We start from the raw sequence: 23,569 nt of genomic DNA, 5'->3' as shown, positions 1-23,569 counted from the left end.
GTTATATGCATGCGCAGTAGTGAAAAAACCGACAGCCTGACTCGTACACGATATGATTCGGAATTCTTCAGTATTTTCCGTCCTGTCGAGAAACACATCAATTAACACAGGCACGGCACACACTTAATATGTGGCGTCTTTAGTTGACGGTGTGTCTGAATCTTCGCTTCATATATATTTTTTATTTTCAACTAGCCATCCGGGCTGACTAGTGACAGGAATTACCCGCCAAATGACAAATTAAGTCGCCTCAGGCGACCAGACCACCACGAATTTCGAGCCGTGCTTGAGTATTTTTTTTATTTACTTATGACTTTAACTTGGGTCACATGGTGGTGTCGTGGTTAGCACTGTCGCCTCACAGCAAGAAGGTTCTGGGTTCGAGCCCAGCGGCCGACGAGGGCCTTTCTGTGTAGAGTTTGCATGTTGTCTGCGTGGGTTTCCTCTGGGTGCTCCGGTTTCCCCCACAGTGTGAATGGTTGTTTGTGTGTTGGCCCTGTGATGGCCCATAGTCAGCTGGGATAGGTTCCAGCTTGCCTGCGACCCTGTAGGACAGGATAAGCGGCTACAGATAATGGATGGATGATGACTTTAACTAGGGCGGCATGGTGGTGTAGTGGTTAGCACTGTCACCTCACAGCAAGAAGGTCCCAGCAGCCAGCGAGGTCCTTTCTGTGTGGAGTTTGTATGTTCTTCCCGTGTCTCCATGGGTTTCCTCCGGGTGCTCCGGTTTCCCCCACAGTCCAAAGACATGCAGGTTAGGCTAATTGGTGGCTCTAAATTGACCGTAGGTGCGAATCTGAGTGTGAATGGTTGTTTTTGTCTATGTGTCAGCCCTGTGATGACCTGGCGACTTGTTCAGGATGTACCCCGCCTCTCACTCATAGTCAGCTGGGATAGGCTCTTGTGACCCTGTAGAATAGGATAAGTGGCGACAGATAATGGATGGATGACTTCAACTCTACTACATTTCTATCAAGGTCCTCATTACTATGAAGCAGCTTTGAAAGTGGATGTTTTTTCTTTTCTTTTCTTTTCTTTTCTAAAATGTGATTGTTTTTTTTTCTCAGGTGACACTGAGACAGCTGATCAGGAATCACTAGGCTCACGTCACATCCATAGACTGTATAAAATCAAGTTCAATGATTTCTCAGCAGCATTATATGAACACGATTGTTCAGTTGATGGCAGAATGAAAGGAGGCGGTTCTTTTGGAGAATGTATGCACCCATGGCCCATGAACCCATGTTTCAGTTTTCTGAAAGGATTAAAGATTTGTTTTGTTTTAAATGTTTGCTTTGTTTGCCAAAAACGAACCACATCACAGCCTACAAAAACTCGCCATCCGACCTGCGGAAGCATATGGAGGTATATAAAAGTTTTATTCCAAGAAAAAGCTTGCAATGAAGTTGTCTGTGCTTTTAGAGCTAGCGATAACATTGCAACAGCTATGCAGTCTGGTTAGTCAAATGACTTTCTATGGATTTGCCCACCAACTTGCCATCACCTTGTCCACAGCTAACGTTAACACATAGCTAGTTAACCTGGACACTATTAGTTAGCATGTAAACACGGAGTTACGCCAACATGAATCATGTTAACTTATCTGAAGTCCTTTCAGAAATATGTTTTAGCATAATCTTGCTAAATAGAATGTAGAAATCTTTCTTTTCTAGTAGCGTTAGCTACCCAATATGATTTCGAGTTTGAAAAGAGTTTGCTAGCATGTCAGATGGAGTTTCACTGACTAGCTAGCTTAACGTTAAACCACCATGATGGCACAGCATGCGTTCATTTTGTGAATTCACATTTATGGCATTAGGTTTTGTAAGCGTTGTGGCAATAATACAACAATGCGTTGACAGAAAATGTACTTTTAATACTTAAGTATTCTTAAAATCAAGTACTTCAGTACTTTAACTTAAGTAAAAATTTGACTGGACAACTTTCACTTGAATCGGAGTAACATTTGACCAGTGGGATCTGGACTTTGACTTAAGTAATGAAGTTGGATACTTTCTGGAAACTGGTGAGCAGAATAGTCCCTTATTTATATATCAGCAAACATTTCTCTAAAATGCATCCATCATCCATAACCACTCATCCTGTACAGGGTCACGAGCAAGCTCAGAATGAGAAAAAGCTTTATTGCCAAGTAACTGTTGCAACTACAAGGAATTTGGCTTGGAGTTAAGGTGCTAAACAAATAAATACTAAATAAAGACAGTCTATTTGAAGATATTAATAAGTAAGAACTAAATAAACAAGATAAAAATAAGATAAAATAAATAAACAACTGGGGTGGCATGGTGGTGTAGTGGTTAGCGCTGTCGCCTCACAGCAAGAAGGTCCGGGTTCGAGCCCCGTGGCCGGTGAGGGCCTTTCTGTGTGGAGTTTGCATGTTAACCCACGTGGACACGGGGAGTCCTCCGGGTGCTCCGGTTTCCCCCACAGTCCAAAGACATGCAGGTTAGGTTAACTGGTGACTCTAAATTGAGCGTAGGTGTGAATGTGAGTGTGAATGGTTGTCTGTGTCTATGTGTCAGCCCTGTGATGACCTGGCGACTTGTCCAGGGTGTACCCCGCCTCTCGCCCGTAGTCAGCTGGGATAGGCTCCGGCTTGCCTGCGACCCTGTAGAACAGGATAAAGCGGCTAGCGATAATGAGAATGGGGATGAGAAATAAACAGCTGCGCAAACCAGGTAAACAACTTGGGGGGCAGAGTAAAAGGGGTCACTGGTCTTGTTTATTGAGGTGGGGAGGGGGCAGAGTGGGCCAGGAAACTGAGGTACTGGTGGGTGGGTGGGGGGCAGAGTAAGTGGGGGTCACTAGTCATGTTTATGAAACCAGCAGCGGTAGGAAAGAAACTGTTTCTGTGGTGTGAGATTTTGGTCTTGACAAGCTGGAGCCTATCCCAGCTGACTATGGGCGAGAGGCGGGGTACGCCCTGGGCAAGTTGCCAGATCATCGCAGGGCTGACACATAAAGACAAATAACCATTCACACTCACATTCACACCTATGGTCCATTTAGAGCCACCAATTAACCTAACCTGCATGTCTTTGGGGGAAACCGGAGCACCCAGACACGGGAAGAACATGCAAACTCCACACAGAAAGGCCCCCATCAGCCACTGGGCTCGAGTTTCATATCTTTGGCTTTTGCTAGTTTTTAGCCATCATCAGTTTTAGTGTATGTGCATGAGCATAAACATAAACATGAGCATAAACATAACACACATCAGTTCAATAAAATGTTAAAAGCACATCACATAATGAGTTGTACAACCCCGATTCCAAAAAAGTTGGGACAAAGTACAAATTGTAAATAAAAACAGAATGCAATAATTTACAAATCTCAAAAACTGATATTGTATTCATAATAGAACATAGACAACATATCAAATGTCGAAAGTGAGACATTTTGAAATTTCATGCCAAATATTGGCTCATTTGAAATTTCATGATAGCAACACATCTCAAAAAAGTTGGGACAGGGGCAATAAGAGGCTGGAAAAGTTAAAGGTACAAAAAAGGAACAGCTGGAGGACCAAATTGCAACTCATTAGGTCAATTGGCAATAGGTCATTAACATGACTGGGTATAAAAATAGCATCTTGGAGTGGCAGCAGCTCTCAGAAGTAAAGATGGGAAGAAGATCACCAATCCCCCTAATTCTGCGCCGACAAATAGTGGAGCAACATCAGAAAGGAGTTCGACAGTGTAAAATTGCAAAGAGTTTAAACATATCATCATCTACAGTGCATAATATCATCAAAAGATTCAGAGAATCTGGAAGAATCTCTGTGCGTAAGGGTCAAGGCCGGAAAACCATACCGGGTGCCCGTGATCTTCGGGCCCTTAGACAGCACTGCATCACATACAGGCATGCTTCTGTATTGGAAATCACAAAATGGGCTCAGGAATATTTCCAGAGAACATTATCTGTGAACACAATTCACTGTGTCATCCGCCGTTGCCAGCTAAAACTCTATAGTTCAAAGAAGAAGCCGTATCTAAACATGATCCAGAAGCGCAGACGTCTTCTCTGGGCCAAGGCTCATTTAAAATGGACTGTGGCAAAGTGGAAAACTGTTCTGTGGTCAGACGAATCAAAATTTGAAGTTCTTTATGGAAATCAGGGACGCCGTGTCATTCGGACTAAAGAGGAGAAGGACGACCCAAGTTGTTATCAGCGCTCAGTTCAGAAGCCTGCATCTCTGATGGTATGGGGTTGCATTAGTGCGTGTGGCATGGGCAACTTACACATCTGGAAAGACACCATCAATGCTGAAAGGTATATCCAGGTTCTAGAGCAACATATGCTCCCATCCAGACGACGTCTCTTTCAGGGAAGACCTTGCATTTTCCAACATGACAACGCCAAACCACATACTGCATCAATTACAGCATCATGGCTGCGTAGAAGAAGGGTCCGGGTACTGAACTGGCCAGCCTGCAGTCCAGCTCTTTCACCCATAGAAAACATTTGGCGCATCATAAAACGGAAGATACGACAAAAAAGACCTAAGACAGTTGAGCATCTAGAATCCTACATTAGACAAGAATGGGTTAACATTCCTATCCCTAAACTTGAGCAACTTGTCTCCTCAGTCCCCAGACGTTTACAGACTGTTGTAAAGAGAAAAGGGGATGTCTCACAGTGGTAAACATGGCCTTGTCCCAACTTTTTTGAGATGTGTTGTTGTCATGAAATTTAAAATCACCGAATTTTTCTCTTTAAATGATACATTTTCTCAGTTTAAACATTTGATATATCATCTATGTTCTATTCTGAATAAAATATGGAATTTTGAAACTTCCACATCATTGCATTCCGTTTTTATTTACAATTTGTACTTTGTCCCAACTTTTTTGGAATCGGGGTTGTAAAACAATACTGAAGACATCAAAACTATGAAATAACATCTGGAACATATATGGAATTACGTGGTAAACTAAAAAAGTGTTAAAAAATAAACAATATATTTAATATTTTAGATTCTTCAAAGTATCCAGCGTTTACCTTGATGATGTTTTGCACACTATTATCATTATCTTAACCAGCTTCATGAGGTAGTCACCTGGAATGCTTTTCAATTAACAGCTGTGCCGCGTCAAAAGTGGAGGAGTCTCAGTGGATGAGTTTCTTACCTTCTTAATGTGTTTGAAATCAAACAGTACACAATAAATAATACAAATACAGTAAATAGCCCTATTCCACAACTGTAGTAATCCATATTATATCAAGAACCAAACAACTAAGTAAAGAGAAACAACATCTATCATTACTTTAAGACAAGAAGTGACTTTTTTGGGGGGATAGGACAGTGTAGAGAGACAGGAAATGAGCGGGAGAGAGAGACACGGGGAGGGATCGGGAAATGACCCCGGGCCGGAATCGAACCCGGGTCCCCGGACCCATGGCATGGCATGGCATGGCATGGCATGGCACGGCGCCCCAGCCACCTGAGCCACGACATCCCCAAGAAGTGACTTTTAATGAATAAAAATAAAGAAAAAAACATTGAATGTCCAAACTTTAGACTGGTGCTTTATGTAAAATGTATATCCAGAATTTATATACTGTATTTCTGTACAGCTGCTTTGTGTCAGTGCAATAAAAATGACTGCATTTCATGAGAATGTGAGTTTTATAAATATAGTGTGTAGAAAGACTTTAGCTCCTGTACAGTGAAATCAGTTTATATTGGAAGTCATGGCCTAATGGCATGACTTCCAATAGAAGCAGCTTTGGGACCAAAAGGTCTCTGGTTCAATTCCCTAGACTAGCAGGGATGGCTGTTGAGCAAAACACCTAACCTCCAACTGCTCCCCAGGCTGCTTGGAGTATGTTGTACATCGCTCTGGATAAGAGTGTGTGCTAAATGGCTGAAGTGTATTTTTCTCAGAAGCAAAATTTTGGAAGTTTAGCGTTAAGATCATGCTATTCACAATCAGATTTTTACCTCCATAAGCCATTCTGGAGGAGGTTATGTTTTCGCCTCTGTTTGTTTGCCTGTTCCCAATGTAACTCAAAAAGTAGTGAACGGCTTTTGATGAAATTTGGAGGAAAGGTGAGCCATGGGCCGAGGAACAATTGATTAGATTTTGATGCAAATCCGAATATGTTTGTGGATGCAGAATTTTTTTGTTTGTTTGTTCCCAATGTAACTCAAAAAGTAGTGAACAGATTTTGATGAAATTTGATGTCCAGCTTGAGTATTATCCTCGGGTCAAGTGATTTGACTTTGATGATATACGGTGGTGTAGTGGTTAGCACTGTTGCCTCACAGCAAGAAGGTTCTGGGTTCGAGCCCAGTGGCCAAAGAGGGCTTTTTTGTGTGGAGTTTGCATGTTCTGCGTGGGTTTCCTCCGGGTGCTCTGGTTTCCCCGACAGTCCAAAGACATGCAGGTTAGGATAATTGGTGGCTCTAAATTGACCGTAGGTGTGAATGTGAGTGTGAATGGTTGTCTGTGTCTATGTGTCAGCCCTGTGATGATCTGGAGACTTGTTCAGGGTGTACCCCGCCTCTTACCCATAGTCAGCTGGGATAGGCTCCAGCTTGCCTGCGACCCTGCACAGGATAAGTGGTACAGATAATGGATGGATGGATGATATGTGGCATGGCAGAGGTATGAACTCTACTCTACCGAATGCCCTTCTAGTTAACATTATGCCTTTTCAATTCTGAGTTCGAAGTTATCAGGTGGTATTGCAGGGTTTTTCTTGTGTCGTTTAGACTTTTTTTTGAAGATTTTATTAAATTTTAGAGAAATATACAAGGCAACATAGAGAGAAGAAGACAATATATAACATATCACAATGCTTCGGGGTACAGGCAGGGGAAGGAAAAAAAGCTTTAACTGCATTCCTAAGAGGTCACAAAGGATACATATAACAAAACAGTTCTCATACAGTAGCTTTAGCGTTCATGAAGTGTTTAAGTCGATCAATATATAAATTTTAGCACTGCAATATATAATGGTTAGCACTGTTGCCTCACAGCAAGAAGGTTCTGGGTTCGAGCCCAGTGGCCAACAAAGGCCTTTTTGTATGGAGTTTGCATGTTCTGCGTGTTCTTCATCTGTCATTCCAAAGTCAAATATGCAAAAGAAAACATCCTTGAAACAGAAGGTAAAGTCTGCAATTAAAGTAGTTTGTATAAAGTCCAACATGTCAGACCAGAATCTCACTGTATGAGAACAGTTCCAAAAGAAATGGGAAACCTTTTCTTCTGGGCTATTACAGAAAGAGCACTCAGCATTAATATCTTGTTTGTGTCTCCCAAGGAAGGATTTTACTGGGTTAAACCTGTGGATTAATTTGAAAGTAACTTCTCTCACTTTATTAGACTACACTTTCCTCCAGGGTACATTCTCTATTCTACCATTCCAAAATGGGATAATGTACAGTAAGGAACAGCAGAGGTGGACAAAGTACCTGACTTCATTACTTAAGTCAAAGTACAGATCCCACTGGTCAAATGTTACTCCGATACAAGTGAAAGTTCATCTCATCTCATCTCATTATCTCTAGCCGCTTTATCCTTCTACAGGGTCGCAGGCAAGCTGGAGCCTATCCCAGCTGACTACGGGCGAAAGGCGGGGTACACCCTGGACAAGTCGCCAGGTCATCACAGGGCTGACACATAGACACAGACAACCATTCACACTCACATTCACACCTACGGGCAATTTAGAGTCACCAGTTAACCTAACCTGCATGTCTTTGGAGTGTGGGGGAAACCGGAGCACCCGGAGGAAACCCACGCGGACACGGGGAGAACATGCAAACTCCACACAGAAAGGCCCTCGCCGGCCACGGGGCTCGAACCCGGACCTTCTTGCTGTGAAGCGACAGCGCTAACCACTACACCACCGTGCCGCCACAAGTGAAAGTTGTACAATCAAATTTTTACTTAAGTACCGAAGTACTTGCTTTTAAAAATACTTAAGTATTAAAATTACATTTTCTGTCAGTGTATTGTTATTGCCACAACGCTTACAAAACCTAATGCCATAAATGTGAATTCACAAAATGAACCCATGCTGTGCCATCATGGTGGTTTAACGTTAAGCTAGCTAGTCAGTGAAACTCCACCTGACATGCTAGCAAACTCTTTTCAAACTCAAAATCATATTGGGTAGCTAACGCTACTAGAAAAGAAAGATTTCTACATTCTTTTTATTTAGTACGATTATGCTAAAACATTTCTGAAAGGACTTCAGATAAGTTAACATTATTCATGTTAGTGTAACTCCGTGTTTACATGCTAACTAACAGTGTCCAAGTTAACTTGCTATGTGTTAACGTTAGCTGTGGACAAGGCTACGGCAACTTGGCGGGTGAATCCATAGAAAGTCTTTTGACTAACCAGACTGCATAGCTGTTGCAACGTTATTGCTAGCTCTAAAAGCACAGACAACTTTGTTGCAAGCTTTCTCTTGGAATAAAATCTTTATATACTTCGATATGCTTCTGCAGATTGGATGGCGAGTTTTTGTAGGCTGTGATGTGGTTTGTTTTTGGCAAACGTTTAAAACGAAACGAATCTTTAATCCTTGAAAACTAAAACATGGGTTCATGGGCCATAATGCGTCCATTCCCCAGAAGAACCGCCTCCTTCCATTCTGCCATCAACTGATCGTGTTCAAATAACACTGCTGAGAAATCAATGATCTTGATTTTATAAACGAGATGTGACCCAAGTGATTACTGGCTGTCTCAGTGTCACCTGCGGGGGAAACAAAAAAAAAATCACATTTTAGAAAAGAAAAGGAAAAACATCCACTTTCAAAGCTGCTTCAGAGTAACGAGGACCTTGATGGAAATGTCGTGGAGTGAAAAGTACGATATTTGCCTTTCAAATGTAGTGAAGTTAAAGTCATGAGTTAACAAAAAAAAACCCAACAATATTCAAGTAAAGTACAGATACTCAAAAAATGACCTCAAGTAAATGTACTTTGTTACTGTCCACCTCTGAGGAACAGTAATGATGTCTTGGGTCTGTTAGAATCATGGGGCACTCAGCTTTCATGGCGTGAAGCTTGCTGCGCATGCGTAGTACAGATCGGGCAGCAGAATTGCTACCTGATTTGCGAACAGTCCCTCACACAGACGGTTCAATCTTCAATCTTCAGTCTTTTATTTCAGTTACATATAAACAAATAATAGACTACATGAGTCTGCAAATAGCGCGATTCTAATCAAGGCAGACTCATGTTTACAAATATATATATATCTCATCTCATTATCTCTAGCCGCTTTATCCTTCTACAGGGTCGCAGGCAAGCTGGAGCCTATCCCAGCTGACTACGGGCGAAAGGCGGGGTACACCCTGGACAAGTCGCCAGGTCATCACAGGGCTGACACATAGACACAGACAACCATTCACACTCACATTCACACCTACGGTCAATTTAGAGTCACCAGTTAACCTAACCTGCATGTCTTTGGACTGTGGGGGAAACCGGAGCACCCGGAGGAAACCCACGCGGACACGGGGAGAACATGCAAACACCACACAGAAAGGCCCTCGCCGGCCCTGGGGCTCGAACCCAGGACCTTCTTGCTGTGAGGCGACAGCGCTAACCACTACACCACCGTGCCGCCCTATCTATATATATATATATATATATATATATATATATACTACCGTTCAAAAGTTTGGGGTCACTTTGAAATTTCCTTATTTTTGAAAGAAAAGCACTGTTCTTTTCAATGAAGATCACTTTAAACTAATCAGAAATCCACTCTATACATTGCTAATGTGCTAAATGACTATTCTAGCTGCAAATGTCTGGTTTTTGGTGCAATATCTCCATAGGTGTATAGAGGCCCATTTCCAGCAACTCTCACTCCAGTGTTCTAATGGTACAATGTGTTTGCTCATTGCCTCAGAAGGCTAATGGATGATTAGAAAACCCTTGTACAATCATGTTAGCACAGCTGAAAACAGTTGAGCTCTTTAGAGAAGCTATAAAACTGACCTTCCTTTGAGCAGATTGAGTTTCTGGAGCATCACATTTGTGGGGTCGATTAAATGCTCAAAATGGCCAGAAAAATGTCTTGACTATATTTTCTATTCATTTTACAACTTATGGTGGTAAATAAAAGTGTGACTTTTCATGGAAAACACAAAATTGTCTGGGTGACCCCAAACTTTTGAATGGTAGCTTCAGCGATGTATAGGGCAAGGGGCAGCTCTTTCTCCCCATACGATTCCCAGAGTGTTTGTTGAATTAGGAGCTTTGCTTCTTTAGTCCTCTGCTTACAGTATGCCTCTATCTTCTCCAGGTCGGCTTTCTTCTCGGCGCCCAGGTCCTCTACAGCGGCTGCGGCTGCTTCTGCCATGTAGGCGGCCTCAATCTCTTCGTTCGCCTCCATGAGTCTCGAGCTTTCTGCTGTAAGCTTGTTGAAGTTTTGCTTTAGCTCCTCCACAGTCATCTCTGAGTGTGTTCTTGCAATGCAGTTAGCAAGACGGGAGAAAAGTCTTTTGGCTGTGGTTCGCTCTGTTTTCAGTTCTTCTAATGACTTCGCCATTTCGTTTCTTTTTTCCAGATGACTTCAAGCTTTATCCTCCAGGCCCCCAGGTGAAGTGTCTTCTCTCTCTGTTGGGTTGTGGCACGAGTGGAGCTTGCTTCTTGGTTACTGGTTTCGGTTTGATGCACTGGTGCAGCGGTGATTCACTGGCAGTTGTCTGGCAGTCGTCAGTTTCCACTGGTGCATCGGTTTTTCACTGTCAAGTGTATGTGAGCATCAGGGTTTCCCACACTTGAAAGGGAAGGACTCGGACACAGGATTCCACTCGTCTTGTATTTTATTGGTTTTCAGTGGAACTGACGTTAGAATCAGAAGTAGAATCAGAGGTAGAATCAGAAGTAGAAGCTAGAAGCTTGGAGCTTGAAGCCGAAGCTAGAAGGTGAAAAACCGGTAGCCTTTTTTGTCCTTTTTTCCCTGATGTGCTGTAAAGTTTGTGTTAGTAGCGAATTCTATTTGCAGCTGCTGCGCAGCTGCTTCATTACAAACTGAATGTCAATTCTGCCTATCGTTCTAGAACGTCCGCTGCCCTGCTAACTAGCGTTGTGATTGGCTGCCCTGCTAACTAGCGTTGTGATTGGCTGCCTGTTCAGCGCAGCGATTCAGCGTAGCAGGAAGTGGCGGAGGCAGCTGTCAATCATGTGAGCCTGCGTTCAGGCACTCCTTGTGGCAGGTCGCCGCAACACCTCCCACTCGATCTTTCAACAAGTCCTGGCCGAGGCGCATTTTCTTCTTCTTCTTGGAGAAGTTCACTGCAACCATGACATGTAACTTGTCATCGTCGACGGTGTAGCCGAGGCCCAGGGCTTTGTTATCCTCTTCGGTGAGTTGGTTTGGCAGGATCATGGTGTTTGACTCGATCTTCTCACCTCTCGACTCGCTCCTCCCACTTTGATCCGAGTAGATCCAGGGCTTCATGAAGAACCCTCCTGCTTGAAGGATCTGCTCAATGTTGGATGTGAGGCATTTCAGGTGGTCGAGGTTGTTGTGGGAAGTCAATATGTCATCGACATAGGCATCCTCTTCGAGGACACGTCTCTCCTCTTTGAAGTGGTTGAATGAAGGCAGGCTGGCAGTCTCTCGCCTGGCAACTTGGGCTATGCAACCAGCAGGTTTGTCTCCAATGACAGCTGCAGTGCGCATGGATCTTGCAAAGTGAGTCTTGGAGTTGTGGGCCGTTAAGGTGACTTCTCCAAAGAGGTCCGGGTGTGTGCCTCCAATGGTTTTGCCAAGCGGGCCATCCCAGAGCACCAAGTCACCGACGGAACGAACCTTCTGGGGTACCAGCTGCCCTTCTTTGTGGCTGATGAGGAGTTGGATCTCCTTTGGTCTTGCCAGATCTTCCAGGGAGATGTCTGAGAAGATTTTCTGCAGTTTTTCTGCCGGGACATGTCTGTGGACTTCTGCTATTTTGTCAAGTCCATAGTAGATGAGTTGGTGTGCTTTGAGTGTCCCTCTTGGGGTGCTGACTCGTATCTTCAGCAAATAGCGCTTGGTTGCAACAGACACCTTCATCCCTCCAACGCCATGAACCTCCAGTGTAACGTCTTCACTTCTCAGGTTCAACTTGCTTGCAGCTTTGTGCGTTATGTAGTTTGTGTCTGATGCCAGGTCGATGAGGGTCCCGACACTCTGGGTACTCAGTGAGGCAGTGTTCATCTAGAAGACCTCTCTCAGCAGCACTGGAGTTGAATGCCCTGGACGCTATGTTGCAGAAGGCATCTCGACACTGTTGTGCCAGCTCTGGTGTGAGTTTGGAGAGGAACTGCTCCTGGGTTTCAGTGAGTCTTCTGCCCTCAGCCCTCACTGGACTGAACTTGGGTGTTCTTTGGGACTGGGGTCTGGTAACTGGACAGAGGAGTGCAGAATTATTAGGCAAGTTGTATTTTTGAGGATTAGTTTTATTATTGAACAACAACTATGTTCTCAATCAAACAAAAAGACTCATAAATATCAAAGCTGAATATGTATGGAAGTTAGAGTGGGGTGTTTTTAGTTTTGGCCATTTTAGGAGAATATGTATGTGTTCAGGTAACTTTCACTGTGCAGAATTATTAGGCAACTTAATAAAAACCAAATATGTAGCCATTTCACTTATTTATTTTCACCAGGTACACTGATATGACAACTCCAGATTTGCAAATAAACATATCTGACATTCAAACACAAAACAAAAACAAATCAGTGACCAATATAGCCACCCTTCTTCATGAGGACGCTCAAAAGCCTTCCATCCATAGATTCTGTCAATTTCTTTATCTGTTCACGACCAACATTGTGTGCAGCAGCAACCACGGCCTCCCAGACGCTGTTCAGAGAGGTGTACTGTTTTCCCTCTTTGTAGACCTCACGTTTTATAATGGACCACAGGTTCTCTATGGGGTTTAGGTCAGGTGAACAAGGGGGCCATGTCATTATTTTTTTCATCTTTCAGACCTTTACTGGCTAGCCACGCAGTGGAGTATTTGGACGCATGAGATGGAGCATTATCCTGCATGAAAATCATGTTCTTCTTGAAAGATGCTGACTTTTTCCTATACCACTGCTTGAAGAAGGTTTCTTCCAGGAACTGGCAGTAGGTCTGGGAGTTGAGTTTGAGTCCATCCTCAACTCGAAAAGGTCCAACAAGCTCGTCTTTGATGATCCCAGCCCATAGCAGTACTCCACCTCCACCTTGCTGGCGTCTGAGTCGGAGTGGAGCTCTGTGCCCATTACTGATCCAGCCACAGGCCCATCCATCTGGCCCATCAAGAGTCACTCTCATCTCATCAGACCACAGCACCTTAGAAAAATCAGTCTTAAGATATTTCTTGGCCCAGTCTTGACGTTTTATCTTGTGTGCCTTACTCAGTGGTGGTCGTTTTTCAGCCTTCCTTACCTTGGCCATGTCCCTCAGTATTGCACACCTTGTACTCTTTGACACTCCAGGGATGTTGCAACTCTGGAATATGGCAGAACTGGATGCTAATGGCTGCTTGTTAGCTTCACGCTTGATTTTCCGCAGATCATGTGCAGTTATTTTGCGCCTTTTTTTCCCCCACACGCTTCTTTCGACCCTGTTGACTATTTGCAATGAAACGCTTGATTGTTCGGTGATCACGTTTCAACATCTTCGCAATTTCAAGAGTGCTGCATCCGTCTGCAAGACATCTCACAATTTTATACTTTTCAAAGTCTGTCAGATCTCTCTTCTGACCCATTTTGCCAGAGGAAAAGAGGTTGCCTAATAATTATGCACACCTGATATAGGGTGTTGATGTCATTAGACCACACCCCCTCTCATTACACAGATGCACAGCACCTGATATACTTAATTGGTAGTAGGCTTTCAAGCCTAAACAGCTTGGAGTGGGACAACATGCATTAAAAGGATGTTGTGGTCAAAATACTCACTTGCCTAATAATTTAATAATTCTGCACTCAGTATATATATATATATATATATATATATATATATATATATATATATATATACCGTAAAATACCAAATAATAGCCGAGTTCCAATTAACCGCCGAGTTCCCTTTAACGGCCGGGTGTACGCGTGTGTTGTGACAAATAAAGGCCGGTTCCGAATACTCGCCGGGGTCTAAAAAAAAAAAAAAGCGTCCGAACGTTCTATCTAGAATCTTGAGGCCCAGCACTTTTCTGGTTTTCTGGTGTTTAAACGATTTTGCATTGCATAGTTTTCTACCGAAACAATATGAATTAATGAATGAATGAATGAAATTATTTCTATAATACTGTTTACAACATTTTGTTACGTGATAATAAACATGCCATTTCAATGTTATAATCTTGGTCTACCGTAATATTTCTTGAGGAATGCAACTCCGTAACTTTTGACAGATGTCTTAGCCACCCCTTTGGGTATACCCAACGAAAGCCAGCGTGTGTGGTGACATTGAGGACTGCGGGTTTCCAAGGTTGGACTGCTGCTTCTGTTAAACGACCTAAATTGCCGAATGCATGCGTCAAAGCACACACCGAGTTTTATTAAAGACCTTATACCATTTCACTTGCCCTTACCCATTCGGATCTGGAAGACGCTTTACAAAAAAGGTGAGAGCGTTCTAACATGCATTTCAGTCTGCTCGCGGCCAATCTAATCCAAGGGGCCTTTTCAACAAGTAATCTGTCGTGCAAGTTGGGCAGAAGCACGCGTCAGGCAGGCAACATGTAGGCCTACAAGTCAGTAACCTATTCAACTAACTTTCATCCGAACTTTAAGTTTTCTACGGGGTCGAGCCACCGTACCAACTCACTCGGGGAATAGGCTCATATCCGCCAAATAGGGAGACGTCTTGGAGAGAAACGTGAGAATGCAAGATGACAGTATGTAGCCACTGCAGGTCACTTATTTTTCAGCATAAGAAAAAACCCTTTGGTTTGACACTTCGCACCCTAATTATGTTGCATCAACGTCGCGCCCTCCATGCAATTTCAGATTGACAGACATCGCGAAGCGCAAAGGGTGGAGGCTGCATGGGTGAGGGTGATAGCAAGTGACCATAACTTTGCAGAGTAATTAAATCACAGTGCTGCGCACAGACAATGGTGTGGTTTCTTGATTATTTTGTAAAGCATGCGCTTAACTAGTCATTAACAGGAAAAGGTGTGTGATTTATCCTTTATCCACCCCGACTGTGCCATGCGAAGATGCATTCTGCGTCTTCAAAATTCCCCGAAGTCGGCACCGTGCTATCTGTAATCTAACTCTAAACAAACTGTAAGTTATACTGGTTAAAAGTAGGCCTATCTGAGAATGATTTTTTTCCCCGTTTTGAGGTAGATTTTGGGGAAGGTGTTTGTGAAGAAGGAATTAATCGCCTGTTCCAAATAGCCGCCTAGTCTCTAATACGCGCCGGGTCTCTTACGTGATTGAGACAAATAATCGCCCGGGCTATTATTTGGTATTTTACGGTATATATATATATATATATATATATATATATATATATATATATATATATATATATATATACTTGACAAATTAACAACTATTTGGTAACAAAAAGAAGAAGAGGAGACAATACTTGTTATTCGATATAAAGGTACAGTAATATATCATTCAATAGCATTAAAAAAAAAATATATATATATATATATATATATATATATATATATATATATATATATAGAGAGAGAGAGAGAGAGAGAGAGAGAGAGAGATACTTATCATAATGATAATTCATGCATGGTATTAAATAATATTTAAAGTTAAAACTAAGATTGTATATCTCATTCTCATTATCTGTAGCCGCTTTATCCTGTTCTACAGGGTCACAGGCAAGCTGGAGCCTATCCCAGCTGACTACGGGCCAAAGGCGGGGTACACCCTGGACAAGTCGCCAGGTCATCACAGGGCTAGATTGTATATATATATATATATATATATATATATATATATATATATATATATATATATATATATATATGAGTGATTCCACGCTTATGGGTACTGAAATGGGGACATGAACTTATTTTTAAAAATTCACCTAAAACCATTTCTTTTTTTACCATCAGGTCACAAAACATGTAATTTTTAATGAATGATATGTTAAAAGATAACTTTAATTTTCTGAGATGTAATAAAAACATATTTATATGCCAAAGTCAGAACGTAACAGAAGTGTTGTGGACATATATATTCTCAATTTTAACAATGTAGAATTACTTTTTGAAACATAGGAAGGTGATGTTTCAGCAAATATAATTAATAAACGTGTAGTAGAATAAACATACCCATTCTTTCAATAAGATTAACATGGTATAGAGCTAGATTGTAATTAATTTGTAACAGATGCGAGATGGACAATCGTAACAGAAGTAATGTAACAGACATCATTTTGGAACTCATAGGCTTGACTTTGGCATATAAATATGTTTTTATTACATCTCAGAAAATTAAAGTTATCTTTTAACATATCATTCATTAAAGATTACATGTTTTGTGACCTGATGGTAAAAAAAGAAATGGTTTTAGGTGAATTTTTAAAAAGAAGTTCATGTCCCCATTTCAGTACCCATAAGCGTGGAATCACTCATATATGTGTGTGTGTGTGTGTGTGTGTGTGTGTGTGTGTGTGTGTGTGTGTGTGTGTGTGTGTGTGTACATAAATTATATATAAAAATAAAGTTATGTAGAAAGAAAGAGTTTGGAGATGTCAACATCATATCCATATCTACTTAAATCGGAAAAAAGGTGGTGTCTGACTTTTTTCTTGAACGACAATTTAGATGAAGATCTTATAGAAGTTGGAATCTGGTTCCATACCCTAACACCAAGACGGGAAAATGAGTTCTTTTGTAGATTTGTATGAGAATACTCAGTATATAAGTTCTTGGAGTAAGATGACCTTGTGTTATAAGAATGGATACTAGAAATAGAAGAAAATAATTTACAAATGTTTCAGGGTGCACTCTGATTAACAACGTCATACATTAATTTAGAAATACATTCATAGAAAAGAAGATTCACTGGTCAAATACTGGTTTTGGAAAACAATGGAAGGGCACGTTCTCTATTATCAACAAAATGGATTAATCTTAAAGCTCGTTTTTGTAGGATTAATACTTTATTTAAATGAGTTTTACAAGCCTGTCCCCAAGAACTAAGACCATATGTTAAATAAGGTTGAATCAGAGAGCGATATAATGTCATAAGGGTATGTAGTGGAATAAAATGTCTAAGCTTGGCCAAAAGGCCGACAACCTTGCTTATTTTGTTGCAAATAAAGTCAATATGAGGCTTCCAAGTAAGATTGTCATTGATTATTAAACCCAAATATTTGACATACTTTTTACGTTCAAGTGAAACAAATTTGTTTTGAGAGTTATTAAATATTTTAATATTAATTGAAGATCCTTTTTTATGATAGTGAGAAAAATTACAAAATTCGATTTTTTTAGATTAAGAGTTAGCTTATTAACTGTGAACCATTCATGAAGTTTTGTTAGCACTTTATTTACCACACTTTCAAGTACTTTAATAGATTTATTAGCATATAAAATGTTAGTATCGTCAGCAAAGAGATGAAGCTTAAGGATATTGGAGGCATTTGAGATGATATTTATATAGCACGGCTCGAAATTTGAGGTGGTCTGGTCGCCCAAGGCGACTTAATTTGTCATTTGGCGGGTAATTCCTGTCACTAGCCATCCCAGCTGGCAAGTTGAAAATAAAAAATATATATGAAGCGAAGATTCAGACACACCGTCAACTAAAGCCGCCACATATTAAGCGTGTGCCGTGTCTGTGTTAATCGATGTGTTTATCAGCAGGACGGAAAATACCGAAGAATTCCGAATCATATCGTGTACGAGTCAGGCTGTTGGTTTTTTCACTACTGTGCATGCATATAATCGATGTGGCCACATTATCGCCCATTTAAACACGTGTTTTTGTTGTTGTTATCATCTACATCTGCCAAAGCTACGTTGCGATGTGGAATTTTCTGAAAGGTGAACAGAAACCGCCAGAGACAGGGACAAAGCGACCTCGGTCTGAAGAGGAGAAACGACAAAGGACTTATAAGCAAACGTGGGAGCAGGGTAGGCCTTGGCTGCGATACGATTTTTATGGAATAATTAATTTTTTCAAGTTGATTCCTAGTCAATATGAAGCTCCTAATGCTTTCTCTCTCATAAATGGTTAAATACAGAAAGCATGTTGGACATATTTTGGGTGCTATAGTCATGATATTAAGTAGATTTGCTTTCAATACTCATACACCAAGTTGCCAAGTTTTACAATATATTATTATTTGTTGATATTATATTATGGTGCTCTGTGTTCTCATTTATGTATTTAACAACAGTATCAAAATACTCAGGTCTTGAAATAAATGCACATTAGTCATGAACAATGGTAACTACAACCCCGATTCCAAAAAAGTTGGAACAAAGTACAAATTGTAAATAAAAATGGAATGCAATAATTTACAAATCTCAAAAACTGATATTGTATTCACAATAGAACATAGACAACATATCTAATGTCGAAAGTGAGACATTTTGAAATTTCATGCCAAATATTGGCTCATTTGAAATTTCATGACAGCAACACATCTCAAAAAAGTTGGGACAGGGCAATAAGAGGCTGGAAAAGTTAAAGGTACAAAAAAGGAATAGCTGGACGACCAAATTGCAACTCATTAGGTCAATTGGCAATAGGTCATTAACATGACTGGGTATAAAAAGAGCGTCTTGGAGTGGCAGCGGCTCTCAGAAGTAAAGATGGGAAGAGGATCACCAATCCCCCTAATTCTGCACCAACAAATAGTGGAGCAATATCAGAAAGGAGTTCGACAGTGTAAAATTGCAAAGAGTTTGAACATATCATCATCTACAGTGCATAATATCATCAAAAGATTCAGAGAATCTGGAAGAATCTCTGTGCGTAAGGGTCAAGGCCGGAAAACCATACTGGGTGCCCGTGATCTTCGGGCCCTTAGACGGCACTGCATCACATACAGGCATACTCCTGTATTGGAAATCACAAAATGGGCTCAGGAATATTTCCAGAGAACATTATCTGTGAACACAATTCACCGTGCCATCCGCTGTTGCCAGCTAAAACGCTATAGTTCAAAGAAGAAGCCGTATCTAAACACGATCCAGAAGCGCAGATGTCTTCTCTGGGCCAAGGCTCATTTAAAATGGACTGTGGCAAAGTGGAAAACTGTTCTGTGGTCATTAGTCATGAACAATGGTAACTACTCTCTTTTGCGTTATTTTTGACAGAAGTAAAATTCATAGATGAACAAATTTTGGCGAGTTGATTTTCTGTTTGGCTAATTACTTTGGAAGGGAACTAGTCCGGCTGGCTGGTGGAAAGATATATGAATTTCTAGCACCCACGTGCAATGAACCGGTGCTACAGGTGGTCTAGCCCCTGCCCCTTTTCTGTTTGCTGTCCAAAGTGCCCTTTTCATAGGGACTGGGTTTTTTTTTTATATTTGTAAAAGATAAGTTAGCTCCAACATCAATATTCTCTACAATTTGACAATAATATATGAAATTATAGATTTATAAAATAACGTTTTTCTATGTAAATGCGGGCATCAATCTGTGACGTCATGCATTCAGTGAACCTCCGTGCAGAAAGCGCATGCACGCGGTTGACAGTGGGAGACAGTGCGAGGAACGGCATGGTAAGGTCACACTGAAAGTCTCCTTTCATTTCTTATCTGAACATGCAATATTGTGCAGCTTAGAACACAACAGTAAATGCGTAGGGTTGTTTATCATTTAATGAAGCCGCCTAGGCTATATTTAAACCGTTTGCTCCATCCATTTCATTAGATTCGGAAACTTTAGTTTGAACGACGGCGTTAATAACATATTCTAGCAGCTTCGAAAACTTAAGGCTGAATGACGACGTCCACAACATATTCTATCAAGACACACAGAATGTTCAGTTGCAATTGAAATTTAGTTTTGAATAAAGTTAACTTGTGTGAAAAATTTGTTCCAAGTGCCCTTTTTTGAATGTTGAGCCCCTGCCCCTCCAAAGGTCTTTGCACGGCGCTGATTTCTAGGCCTGTATAGAGTAAGAATAGTAAAGGTCCAAGAACTGAACCTTGTGGTACACCACAAGTCATTTTTATTTGCGACTCTGAAACCAATAGATGTAGTTCGAGAAATTTACACAGCATCCAGTAGGTGGCAGTGAGAGGCTCTTTTGAGTGAGTCGGCATGAAGGAGGAGAAGAAGAAGACGCAGAAGAAGAGCAATAGCAGTACGCACACTGTGTGTTTGTTTTGAGGAGACAGTCTGGAGCGCTGCTGACGCCGTTCTGCTGATTATTAAGCGGAACATTCAGCACATTTGCTGGGCTTTGTTTGGGTAAACATCCAGACACACTGTGGGCCCGGGACCGGCTGTGTTTACTGTTTACGTTTTCTGCTGGTTGCCAGCAAACTGTCTGATCTAAAGGAGGACAGTGAGGTAAGAGCTTCCGAGCAATCCCCGGGTCCTCCTGCGGGTTTAGGACATGGAGCTGAGCTGAGCTCAGATCAGTCAGGGTTTCCTGCACAGAGGGCTTCAGTGTGTGTGTGTGTGTGAGAGAGAGACTGATTGAAACACTGACTGACTATGGAATGCCGATTGGGTCATAATGTGTATTTAGGCGTCTGCTTGAATATGGAATCAATTTTGTGCCAAAATGTTCATACAATACTTTTGAAATGTCAAACAAAAATGACAAATCAAAATACAAAAAAAAAGTTTATTTTTTTTAGACTGGCAAACAAATTATTCGTGTAATCGTGCAAAATATCAGTCTATTACTCTTCAGAAACCTTTTATTTTTGTTCCGCGTCTTTCTCAGTTTTGTTTGACGTAATTTATTTTGGTTGCGATTCCAGCTTTCTCGTTTGCGCTCCCTGACTTTTTGCTTGCAGTTTTGGCACAAACTTCACGTGTGGGCGGGCTGTCCAGGAATGCATTCCCATTGGGTAACTTGTGTTTGACTGACAGCTACGCTCAGCCATTCCGTACTCAGATTTTGGCGGACTGTTTGACGACTGACCGATCCATTGACGGTAAACAAGGATCGAGTGGACTTCAGTGGCGACTATGATATTGAATTAATTCAACAAAGTGTAAGTGCGGGACAAATGTGTTGCAGTAGTACACATTATGCAGGTGTGTTTAACGTTAGCAAGACCGCTATTATATTGGGCAGTGGAGCGAAGTCTAACATTTGACTTGCCATGAAACACCTGCGTAATGTGTACTACTGCAACACGTACAACACACGGTCACTCGTCAAACAGTCCGCCAGAATCCGAGTAGGGAATGGCTGAGCGTAGCTGTCAGTCAAACACAAGTTACCCAATGGGAATGCATTCCTGGACAGCCCACCCACATGTGAAGTTTGTGCCAAAACTGCAAGCAAAAAGTCAAGGAGTGCAAACGGGAAAGCTGGAATCGCAACCAAAATAAATTACGTCAAACAAAACTGAGAAAGATGCGGAACAAAAATAAAAGGTTTCTGAAGAGTAATAGACTGATATTTTGCACGATTACACGAATAATTTGTTTGCCAGTCTAAAAAAATGGACTTTTTTGTATTTTGATTTGTCGTTTTTGTTTGATATTTCAAAAGTATTGTATGAACATTTTGGCACAAAATTGATTCCATAGAAAAGCATTTAAAACTGGGTGATAGCACTTCATTCACTGAAACAACCCCCACTGCACCTGCCTTGGATGAGCTGAGGTTAAGAAATGAAATAACCTTGATTTACTCAATGGTCACGTGTATTATTATTATTATTATTTATTTTTTTTTTTTTTGTAAGCTTCTGGTTACTTATTGGGGGGGAAATATGTAGCCTGTGTTCAATCTCATACTTGACATGTTGTTTTAATGTGGTTGTTCACCTACGTGTCCACTAGATGTCAGTATTGTGGCAAAATCAACACCTGTTCAGAAGCTGAAATGCATCTTATGCTCTAGGCAGTGTTTCTCAAACTTTTTCAGATCAAGGACCACTTTGTCCCCAAAAAAAAAAATTCAGGGACCACCTGTCAACACCCCGCCCCACACAACACACACACGGACCATACAGAGATGTGTACTATTAGGTGTTTTTTTAATTGAAAAAATTATGGTGAACTAAATACATTAAAGGCCTATCCATTCCATATCCTCCGTGGTTTTTAAAGGCAAAAGTATGGAGGTTTAAAATTCAGCAAACAGTTAATCAGAACATTTCATATCAATAGTTCAAAATTAGGAGGAACATGAATGAACTGAAATGAACAAAACAAATTTTAGATTTAACAGATTACACTTACTTGTCTTCTGCTCAAAACTGACTCTTTTTTTTTTTCTTAATGGGAGGAGTGGTGCTGATGCACACTAAGCATCAATGATTTAATATCTGGTTCCAAGCTGGACAGCTTTAATCGGAGATTGGCATTCTTTGTGTTTCGTCTCAATGTGGCGCTTGAGTTTCGCTGGCTTCATTGCCTCGTTGGCTAAAATCTCACAGCACAGGACACAGTGGGGATTGGGATCTTCAGAATCCCCAGTCCAGAAAAATCCCAACTTTAGATATTCATTGTGGTATTTTCTTTTCACCTTTGCCGTTGGTTTAGTCTGCTGAGCTTGTTTTTCTTGTTCTTCCTGTGTTGGGGACTCAGTGCTAACTGAATCTTCTTTTCTTTGCATTTTCTCCTTATTGATGCTTGTGTCGGTAGTGTCAGGTTTTTTCCTCTTAACTGAACCTGTCAGCCACGTCTCCATCCTTGTTGTTTCACTTTCAGTAAATTAAAAAAATCGCCACGAACATGAGCTAGTTAGGATTAGCCTATTATATGTTCAGAATTTTCATTTGCTTGTTTTCAGGTCTGTTTGCCTGTGAGGTAGAGATTTGTGAGGTGACTGTTGCCTAGAGACGAGAGGCGGAATAAGAGCACGTGCACACTACAAGTTTTATGTGGTGCAAATTCAGATGCAGAACGCTTTTTAAATAATAATAATGATGAAATTACAGGCCCGTTTGATTGCCGTTAAAAACAAGATTGGATAAATTTAACTTTCTAATAATGTTACAAAGCATACGCTAGCTTATCTTGAAAACGCTGACTACATTTGTAGATCACCTCGCGGACCACACTTTGCGAAACACTGCTCTAGGGGTGTTCACACGGCAACTTTTACTCCGGTGTAGCACCGGGGCTGCCCCGCTAGAGTGTTCACATGGTACAAAGTTATACCGGTGTAGCCCCTGAAAGCTGCTTAAACCGGTGCAAATCTAACCCTGCTCGGGAGGTGGTTTAAGAAATTTACTCCGGAGTAAATGCTAGTTTGCAGGGCAGCACCGATTATAAAATGGGACGTCTGAACGCTACACCCTGTTCATCCACGTTGTTTTCCCGGCGCTTGGTGATGCCATGATAACCGTCCACATGGCCATGAACGACACGAAGTCGTCGATTTGTTGCCGAATGAATTGTAGAATGCGTTGTTTTCGTGCTCTCTTGTACTTGCGCAACGTTTCCTTTCTCTCTTT

The 23,569-nt window shown here is 41.3% G+C and overlaps 1 protein-coding gene across 1 annotated transcript in view; it reads left to right on the top strand.

Moving 5' to 3' along the window:
* Positions 1 to 20,251: 20,251 nt before the first annotated feature.
* stk38l (serine/threonine kinase 38 like) overlaps positions 20,252 to 23,569 on the top strand; it is a 57,155-nt gene continuing 53,837 nt past the window's right edge. The window contains exon 1 of the mRNA XM_060903873.1: positions 20,252 to 20,492. The gene's annotated coding sequence lies outside the window, so the exon portion shown is untranslated. The remainder of the gene's footprint in view (positions 20,493 to 23,569) is intronic.

The sequence above is a fragment of the Neoarius graeffei genome, chromosome 21 (genome assembly GCF_027579695.1).
Source record: "Neoarius graeffei isolate fNeoGra1 chromosome 21, fNeoGra1.pri, whole genome shotgun sequence".
NCBI classification, from domain to species: Eukaryota; Metazoa; Chordata; class Actinopteri; order Siluriformes; family Ariidae; genus Neoarius; species Neoarius graeffei.
This window is presented reverse-complemented; position numbering and strand designations above follow the sequence as displayed.